Here is a 10,017-nt window from a genome sequence, read left to right as displayed (position 1 = left end):
CTTCCTTGAACATTCTTGGCATAAGAGAGAGAAAATGCAGTGAGAATCCAATGCCATAGCTCCATAAATTATCCTTCAGCCCAAAGCCCTCTAGGGTGATCCTCACCATAGCCCCACGATGGAGGCCGGGCAGATTTTATGGCCCCATCTGAAGCTGAAGAATCTGAAATCAAGGAAGTAAACACTGTGGCCAACTTCATGCAAATAATAACTGGCTGGACCTGGACTCAATCAAACTTCCCAGCCCTCTCTGTCTATTCCAGCTCCAGAACCAACTCTGTCTCTCCTACTGAGTCATTCTGAAATTGGGGGAGGCCCTTCTGTTCCCACCAAAGCTCAGTGGCCTATGGGAGGGAGGAAAAGGGGATTCTACTCAGAGCCACGTAAGGTGGGGAAGAACCAAGTAATATTTCATTTACCCACCTTCTTACTTCTTCAAGTAGCAAGATCATTACAACTGTTCATTAACCAGGGCCACTTTAACCCTACCAGGAGTTAAGGAGAGTTACAAAGAAAAGGGACAAAGAGGGAAAGACTGTCAGGACAAAAGAGAGCTGTACACAGACAGACCTTCAAGGGAACACCCCCACCTGCTGACGGGTTCTCAGATTTTTGCTTAGGAAACAAAGCCATATTGTGATTTTCCCCAACCACTCTCACAGATGGAGAGATACAGTTAAGCTGGGAGCTGAATCCAGTCAGTATCAAATTAAGATTAAAATATTATATTACAGATTCCCAGAGAGATTGGCAGGGGCTGTGTGTTGGGCAGGAGCTATATGTTTGTGTGTGTCTCTCTCTCTCTCTCTCTCTCTCTCTCTCTCTCTCTCTCTCTCTCTCTCTCTCTCTCCTTTTTGCAAATCCAAGAGAGAAATTCTACCTTTTACAACCACAGGAACTAAATACCTGGGAGAAAGGTTTATCTTTACCTCTTCCCATTCAAGGCCTAGGAGAAGGGCCCCAGCCCTAGCTAACCAATCCCAGGAAGGTACTCCTAGCTCAGGGACCTCTCCTGGAGTCTACACTGGGAGAGGCTCCTAAGCGGGCCATGCTATACCCTCCGGAGCAGTCCTTTCTATCCTCCCTACACTCTCACAAGGACACCCCTCCACACACACCTCACATTCTTGCAGGGACCTCCCATGTGCAGCCTCCTTCTTGGCCAGTGCTCCAAAGCTGACCCAGCTCAAGGCGGGGTGGGAGCTGCTCTATCCCTTCCTTTCCATCCAACCTCCTCTCTTCCCCCATCAGGGCACTGGAACCTCAGGCTTGCAGCTGGGAGTCAGAAGGCTCAGTCTCAGGGCAGAGTGGGGCAGCTAATTTAAAGGGGCATCTCTTCAGGCTTCCAATGTGTTGCTAACCCCCTTCTCTTGGCTCTGTGGTCCATCAATGTGCCATACACCAGGCATCTCCTTTTATGGATGCCAAATCCATAAAAGGGACCTCGGAAGTCCCAGCTAGGGACCATCGTTTGTTTAAACCTTGGTCCTCTATATACCTCACGACCCAGGAGGTATGGATGAGGCAGAAGCTCTCCCTTCGGTCCACACTGCTAAAGGGTGGAGGCAGGTTTCACACAGTGTCTGTCTGGCTCCTTGACCGGAGCGGCCTCTCCAGACACACCGAGATTCTAGAAGGCCTCCTAAAGCCCTTCAATAGCTCAGGTGTGTGGAGCGTTTAGACACTGTCCTGAGTGCTTTCCATAAGTTTGCGCCTTTAATCGTCACCACAGCCCTATGAGATGTAATTATCGTGCCATTTCACAGACCAGGAAGCTGAGGCACAGCCGATCGTGGTCTTGGCTCCTTTTCTCTCATCTCCACCAAGAAGGTGGAGGATCGTCTGTGCTGAGCTCTGCAGAGCTATGCCTCGCGGGGCCGCGGGAGCCAGGCGGAGCGGCAGTCGGCCACCAGGCGGCGCCGCCCGCTCGGCAGGAATCCTGCCGTGAGACCCAGGAGGCACCACGCCCGCAGGCCAAGCTGACCAGAGGGAGACTGGCTCTGCGTCCCACCGCACGCTGTGCTGGAGCTCCGGACCATCTGGCCCCAGCCTCTGACAACGCAGCTTCCCTGCCTGGCGCCCTCGGTGCTGCGGGGCTCCCCGCTCCCCAACCCCACCCCCACTCCCTCATCCCCCTACTCTGGCCACCAGAGTGAGTGTTCAGGGTCTGAGCCCACCGGTGCCTGCGCACTGGACATGGCCTTGAGAAGATCTTTAGTCCCTCACCCGTGACACAGCACCATTTAGTCTATGTATCTATAGTTACAGTACGAAAATGTAATAAACACATTAAGGAACAAGGAAAGTACAGAAAAAGATGCCAGGAAGCACCGAGAGTGCCCATGAGCACCCAAAGCTTCCCCCTACGCCCTCTGACCCATCATGGGCAGGCGGGAGTGTGGGGTCATTCCCACTCAGGTGCTGTCACAGCTTTCCCCACAGTGTCACCATCTGGGAGCCACCACTCCTTCGCTGCAGGGGGCTCAGGGAGCCTTCTTTCTCCAGTTCCCAGAGCACCTCCTGGGGCCTGGCCTTGAGTTAGGAGCGGTCATCAGAGATAAACCTATGTCTGTATCCCTGGGCACTGTCTGTCTTAGAGAGTGTCCAAGTGCCCATCTTGTCGCAGACTCGGGCACTGGGCAAGTGCTGGGCACCAGGCCTGTGGGGGCAAACAAGGCAAATAGAATCCCTAACCCCTTGGAATTTACAACTTGGGAAGGAAGACAGACATAGCCAAGAAAGCACACCAATTGTGTGGTTGCCATTGGCTTACCAATTACAGGTGTGATAGTGGCCATGAAGAACTGCAGGCAGATGGATGCATGTATCTGCAATGCAGGGGAAGTGGGGGCATGTGGTGGTATCACCAAGGAGATAAAGGCTGGTTCCTTAGGAGATTGGGGATCAGGAGTAGAGAAGGTGAGCTCCAGCTGAATCTTAAGAAAGGGGCAAGTTTGTTAATCAGTCAGAAGCCTTAGGCTGAAGGTGTTCTGGGCAGAGAGGACTGCAGGAGTGAAGATCCAGGTGAGAAAGCTTGATGTATTATATATGTTTGCCTGAAGGACAGGAGGTACGTAGTGCACACAGTTCAAGCTGACGGAGGCAGAGTGTAATGGGAAGTAGGCTCTACAGGGAGGGTGTACCATGCACACCTCCCTGAGTCACTGGGGTGCTGCCTGTGGGTAATGAGCCACTGAGAGCTTTTAACAGAAGCAAGAGGCAACCAGATTTCTGGGTTTCAAAGGACACTTGAGCTGCACATGTACTTGAGAAAGGAAGCCTGGCTGGCAAAGGCGGGCTCTTCGGAGGGAGGCCTCCTTCTTGTCATTATGGCCACTGCAAGGGGTACACTGTGCTAGAAATCAGAACTCAGATCTCCAGCTAGTCCAGAGCCAAGGGCAGGACCAGCGAGCCACAGGAGCGTCCCAGGCACCCACAGGCTCCTGACAACCAGGCTGAGTGCTCCAGAGAACTGGGGGTTAGCACGAGGCTGTGCTGGAGCTGGACCCTATACCAGAATGTGTCTTGTTATAAAGCAAACTGTGTGTCCCTGAGCCCAGCACACGGGTTTTAATTTACCCACATAGCATTTATGTTTTTAAACAAACTACAAACACTGTAAGAGTTTGAATCTCAGGTTGTCTCTTGAAAAACGCTGAGCCAGCACTCTAGCCTAACAAGAGACTGGAGCCGAGTGGAGGCCACCCCCACAGATGGTCCCTGTACTCTTAGGGTTGCTACTACATTCCCACATCACCTGCTTAGCCTCTGTAGGCCTTTGAATTTTCATACATACACACACCCTTAAAGAATCAGGCTAAGCCACCAGAAATCCATGTGAATGTTGAAAAGGACCAGTCCAGGACTGGGACCCTGGAGAAGGAGGAAAGGGCTGTGTTTGAGAAATAGCCAGGGATTGGCAGGGCTAACTGATTGCCAGTAGAAGATGTGAGGAATCAGTGGTAACTGCCAGGTGACTGATTTGGGCCTGAACAAAGATCCAAACTGAACCCCTTATCTTTTTCCTTAAACCTCCTTTCACTGACTTTCCCATTTCATTTAATGGCACTCCAGCCTTCTAGTTGATGAGACCAAAAACTTGAAGACAACAGAAAATAAGCTTTTTAAAAAATCAACTTATTGACATAGAATTTGCATATAATATGAGACTGAGAATTTGCATATAATAAAAAGCACTTATTTTAAGCCTACTCACTGTTTGATGAGTTTTGACAAATGTATACAACCATACAACCACCATTTTAACCCAAATATAGAACATTTCCATGACTCCCCAGAAAATTTCTTGATACCCTTTTGCTGTCAATATTACACCCACGTCCCTACCTCATCCTCCCTCCTTTACAAGCAACCACTGCTATGCTTTATTTCACTGCAGATAAATTTTACTTTTTCTAGAATTTCATATAAATGGGATCATACAATACACACTCTTGTGTCAGTCTCCTTTTCTTTAGCACAATGTTTCTGAGATTCATTCATGTGGTTGTATGTATAAGTAATTCATTCCTTTCTGTTTCTGGGTAGCATTGTACTGGATGACTATAACATAATTTGTTTATGCATTCACCTGGGCATTTAGGTTGTTTACAATTTTTTTTTACTATCTTGAATAAAACTTCTATGAACATTTGTGCACAGGTCTTTTTGTGGATCCATGTTTTCCTTTCTCTTGGGGAAATACCTAGGAGTAAAAATTACTAATAGGGTCTGTGTGTGTTCAGCTTTATAAGAAACTGTTGCCAAAGTCAAAATTGGAAAACCCTAGTAATGATCTCTTAAGTGGAGTTCAAGTAGCACTAACCATTTAAAAATTGATAAATTTGACTACATTAAAATGGAATACTTCTTTTCATCAAAAACACCATTAAGAGAGTGAAACAGCAAGCCATGGAGAAGAAAAAGAGATTTCCAACTTATACAACAGATAAGGCTTGTAGCCAGAATCTGTACATAAAAATCCTGTACACGTAAACAAGAAAAAGATTCACCCAATAGAGAAATGGGCAAAAGGCTTGAAAAGATACTTCACAAAAGAGGCCAACAAATACATTAAAAGGTACTTAATATCATTAGTCATCAAGGAAATGAAAGTTAAAACTACAACATGATTTTACTACACTTCTACCAGAATGGCTAAAGTGAAAAAGACTGATGATAATATTGGCAAGAATATGGAGTAATAGGAACTCTTATACATTGCTGGTGGGAGTATAAACTGGTGCGATTGTTTTTGAAAACATTGGCATTTTCTGTACTCAAAATAAATGCATATATACCATCTGACCCAGAAATGCCACCCCTAGGCATAAATACATTGTACATGTACACCAAGAGATAGGTACAAGATGTTTCATAACTATGTTGTTCATAATAGCCCCACTCTGGAAACAACACCACACACATACACACATATAGGAGGAGCATACTCATGGAAATGCAATACAAACAGCAATGAGTATAAATGCACTATAGTAACCACGGCGTCATGGGTGAATCTGGCCAACATTTCATTAACTAAAAAACTAACACAAAAAAAGAATATATACTCAGGGATTCCAAAACCAGGCAAACTAAACTGCCCTGTTATAAATGAGAAAAGTGATTACATTGTGGAAGGAAGGCAAGGTTAGTAACTGTGAAGGCATGAGGGAGGCTTCTGTGATTGTAGAAATGTTCTACTTCTTGGGCTCGTGGGTCTATTGTTTCATGATAATTCACTGAACGGTACAGTTATGCTTTCTTTACTTCTGTGTATTACAGTTCACAGTATAAAGTATCAGAATGTTGTGCATATATCTCAGTTGGGCATTATTGTAACTGTACCATCACCCCACGGATAAAACACAGAAACATCCTTAAAGTAAAACTCCACACCTAAGATTGGTTTTCCTAAGGTTTATTCAATTACAGATTTTGAGTAATTTTTGAGTAACAATCAACACTCACGGTTTTAGTATACAATAACATGTTACTATCTTTCTAAATATAATAAATGGTCTTTGTATTGAAATGCCCTCAAATGGAAAGCATTACCAGCTGTAAAACTTCTAACAATTTACCTTTATATTTATAATTTCTAAATGAGGGCCAGTAGCGCTATGTTGCAAGGCTGGTACCACCTGCCCTGTAACTTAGTTTAGACAGAGATGGCTTCCAACCAAAAGTCTATTTTTCTTAACTTTATAAAATAAAGACAAAACTTACTTTTATTCCCCACTTTCTCAGTCTGCACTCTGTGATAGGGGAGAAAACAAATTATGTGAGAAAAAAATAGGATTATCAGTTTTAACATTCAGCATAAATTATAACATTTTAATATTTATTGCTTGAAATTCATCTGGAACTTAAAGTGTTATAATTAATAGCTTTTTATCCCCAAAAAATCTGCATATGTTTGTTCTCTCCTGTCAGAGTATAATACTTACTTGCTACATGAAAGCTTAATCATTAATACATAGTTTAATTTTATATTCCCAAGCTACCTATTTCAAGAACAAAGTTTTTGTTTTTTTATAAAGTGCAGTCCTCTAGCCATGAATTTTAAAACTACATTTATTATGCTTACACACGTCTTAGAATTGAAAAATCACACTCCTTCACTAGGCTGTCTACGAGATTGCACGATGGGCCCCTCAGGCTGTAGGTACACGTGGAGGCAGGGGGAAGGAACAAAATAGGTGTCAAGCCTTTGGCTGTTAAGGCAATGAGTCAGGAATCTACAAATCACTGTGCTGTTTATCTGAATACCCCTGGAATATTAGTCCACATCTTCGGCTCATAACCCGCTATGGCCGTGATTCATATGTGCTGAGGGAGAATCCCGAGAGACAACACCCTCCTTTTTCCTCCCACCTCACTGCACTTGGGCGTTTGTGGGGAACATCGTTCACACTTAAACAATGGAACAGAGGTGCACAACCCTAGAGAGGCTCTCAACCCACACGGTGCTGCCAAGACTCAGGCAAGTTTGGGGATTTTCTGGGGTAGAAAACAGAAGGCACACACCCGGAGGGGGGCTACATAGCCTGAGACAAACACAGCAAGCACCTCCTTTTTGTTCTGGATCATAAATTGTGGGCCCCATTGTTTAAATGTGAATAAGGGTCCACACGAACGCCCTTTGCACAGTTAGGAACAGGAAAGAGACACTTGCAGGCAGGCTGACTCCTGTTGAAAACAAGTAGGGGCTGGAAGCAGGAAAGTCCTAGGGCAGCCACTGGTGGATCAATACACCCCCTTCTGCCTTCCTGTCCTCACTCAGGGTCCAAAAGAGCAAACACTCAGGGCAGCCACTGTGGGCAGCTCCTCCGACGGAGGCTTTCTCCTCCAGCTGCACAGAGACCTCAGGAAGGGGGGCCGGTGGGTGCCAGGGGAGCCCTGGGAGCCAAGGCCTCTGCCTTGGTCTGGGGCAGTGATGGCAACCTCCCAGGTGGGGGCTCCACAATTCAGATCAGAGTCAATTCACACATTCACAGCTTTCAAATGGAAACCTTAATTTATACAGTGTGAGGAGAAACTCGTCTAGTTCTTTCTTAATCTTACAACCTGCGGGAGGCTAAATGTGGCCCCCAAAGATATGTCTATACCCTAATCCCCGGAACCTGTGAATGCTATTTTATATGGCAAAGGCTTTGCAGATGTAATTAAGTGAAGGATCTTAAAATGGGAAACTTATCGTAGATTATCTGGGTGGACCCTAAATACAACCACAAGTGTCCTTATAAGAGGGAGGCGGGGGAAGAGCTCACCCAGAAGAGAAGGCGTTGGGACCACGGAGGCAGAGGTTGGACTGAAGAGGCTACGAGACAAGAACCAGCTACCAGAAGCTGGAAGAGGCAAGGAATGGATTCCCTCCTGGATTATCCATAGGGAGGGTGGCCCTGCCGACATCTTAAGTTCCGCCCCGTGATCCTAGTTTCGGACTTCGGGCCTCTAGAACAGTAAGAACAAATTTCTCTTACTGTCTGTTGGTCAGAACAAATTCTAGGAAGCTAGCACACCACCTCTCTGCCAGAACCCGAAATTCTTAAAGAAAACTTCGAGACAGATTTCTAAAATTTTTGGTTTTCAACCCTATTGACCAGCAGGCAGGCATTTCCTTTCTCTATGTGATTTAGTGGTTATCAAACAAAACCAGCCCCCTCTTAGCTTTGAGCTAGCAGGGGAATTCGCTGTTCTCCTAGCATCCCACCAGCTCCCAGCATCCCTCAAGCTCCAAGTCGGGGAGTTTGAGCACCCACACCCTATGACTCCGTAATTGTCACGAAAGAGATTCTACGTTTTACTTAAAAATGAATATGCTACAAATTCTTGCATTAATATTTTTTAAGAAAGCTTACTATTAAATATGTCTTATTCTCCAGAGACTCTGCTTAGATTATAGGCTTTCGGATTAATTATAACAAGGTCAGACAGGACATAGTTAAGGATTACTTATCAAAGCATTGTGAGCAAATTCAATTTCCTACCATAAATAAGCGTTTGCAACTCTAGGTGAACATTCATAATTGTATAAGAAGCATCTTAATAATTACACTTGCTCTCGAACAAACATGCAGAATAAAACAAGTGTTGCAATTTTTATGCCCTTGAGGTTAACAGTTACATTCCAAAGAGAATTAACAGTAAGCCTAGAGTTAAGCTGTGAGAGGTTAGAGAACACTCCTGCAAATAAACTACTTAAAGCAATGATGACAAGATTAGACTAAGCAGAGAATTAACTTGAAAATTTTTCTCTTTTATACGAAGGAAAACTAGTATGAGTTTTATAAAAAGAATGCATACTTATAAATTATTCAAGCACTCATAGAGGTTAAAAAAATTCAAATGCCACTGCTCATAAATAATTAGCTTCCATATTAGGAGGATATCATATCTTCTCATGCATGTGTTCCACAAAGACTAAATAGATATATTGAAATATTTTTATAAATATGTGATTGTTTTATATATGCTATTTGTAATGTTACTGCTTTAATTTCATTTGTATTTGAAACTTGAAAAAGAAATCCAAAGGAACCTGAAAGAATTATACAATTTCAAATAAACATTTATTCACCTCAAGCGAGTATTTTTTAAAGATCCTTCTACAATTACAAAAAGAGACTTTGGAGGAAAAAACACTGAGATTAATTGTTTTTACCTTCTATTCGTCAATTTAGACATTATCATTTGACTCCCTGATATGAACGATGAGGACATTAAATCCAGAACCTTCTTTTTCCATCCCCCACATCTTCACATACTACATTAACATTTTTATATAAATAATATTTATATTTTAGTTTATATCTGTAATTTGTAAAGTGTTTTACATTATTTCAGATGTTTCCAAATCTTACCACAGCTTCTCCACTCCTGAAATCTTCATTTTGATTTACAGAAATTTAACTTTGAATAAGACCTTTATCCCTCTCAGCTCATATCTATTTCTTGAATGTTTTTATTCTCAAAAGTGCTTATTTTTAACAAGATCTCCCCTTGAACTCTAACTTGTGACTTATTTTTTTCTGGAATCTATAAATTTTCCCCAAGGCTTAGAGAAATTAAAAGATTTTACCCAATGTCACACAGCTAATGTGCAAAGTCAGGATGCTCATTTCTAAGCTCACCCTGTTGTCATCTGTCCATATCCACTACCCTCATTCATTTATACACTTGCTCATTATCCATGACACCTATGTAACTCTGTATCTATCCGTCTGTTAACACCCATCCATCCATCAAACATCTACCTACCTACTTCTTCATTATTCCCCTCACACACATATGATGTAAACTTACATACGCACATATGTAACCATTCATCTATCCAGACATTCCATCTATTCCATCTATCAATCCACCCATCATCCTTCCATTCAACTATCTATCCATTCATCTACATTTGTTTACACCAACATCAATATACATACATAGATTCACTTATCCAGGCATTCATCTACCTATCTACTCACCCACAAAGCCACCCATTCAAAATCCATTCTATTTCCA

This window comes from Hipposideros armiger, unplaced genomic scaffold (genome assembly GCF_001890085.2).
Source record: "Hipposideros armiger isolate ML-2016 unplaced genomic scaffold, ASM189008v1 scaffold_226, whole genome shotgun sequence".
NCBI lineage: Eukaryota > Metazoa > Chordata > Mammalia > Chiroptera > Hipposideridae > Hipposideros > Hipposideros armiger.
The sequence above is the reverse complement of the archived record's forward strand: the minus strand, read 5'-3'. Positions refer to the sequence as shown.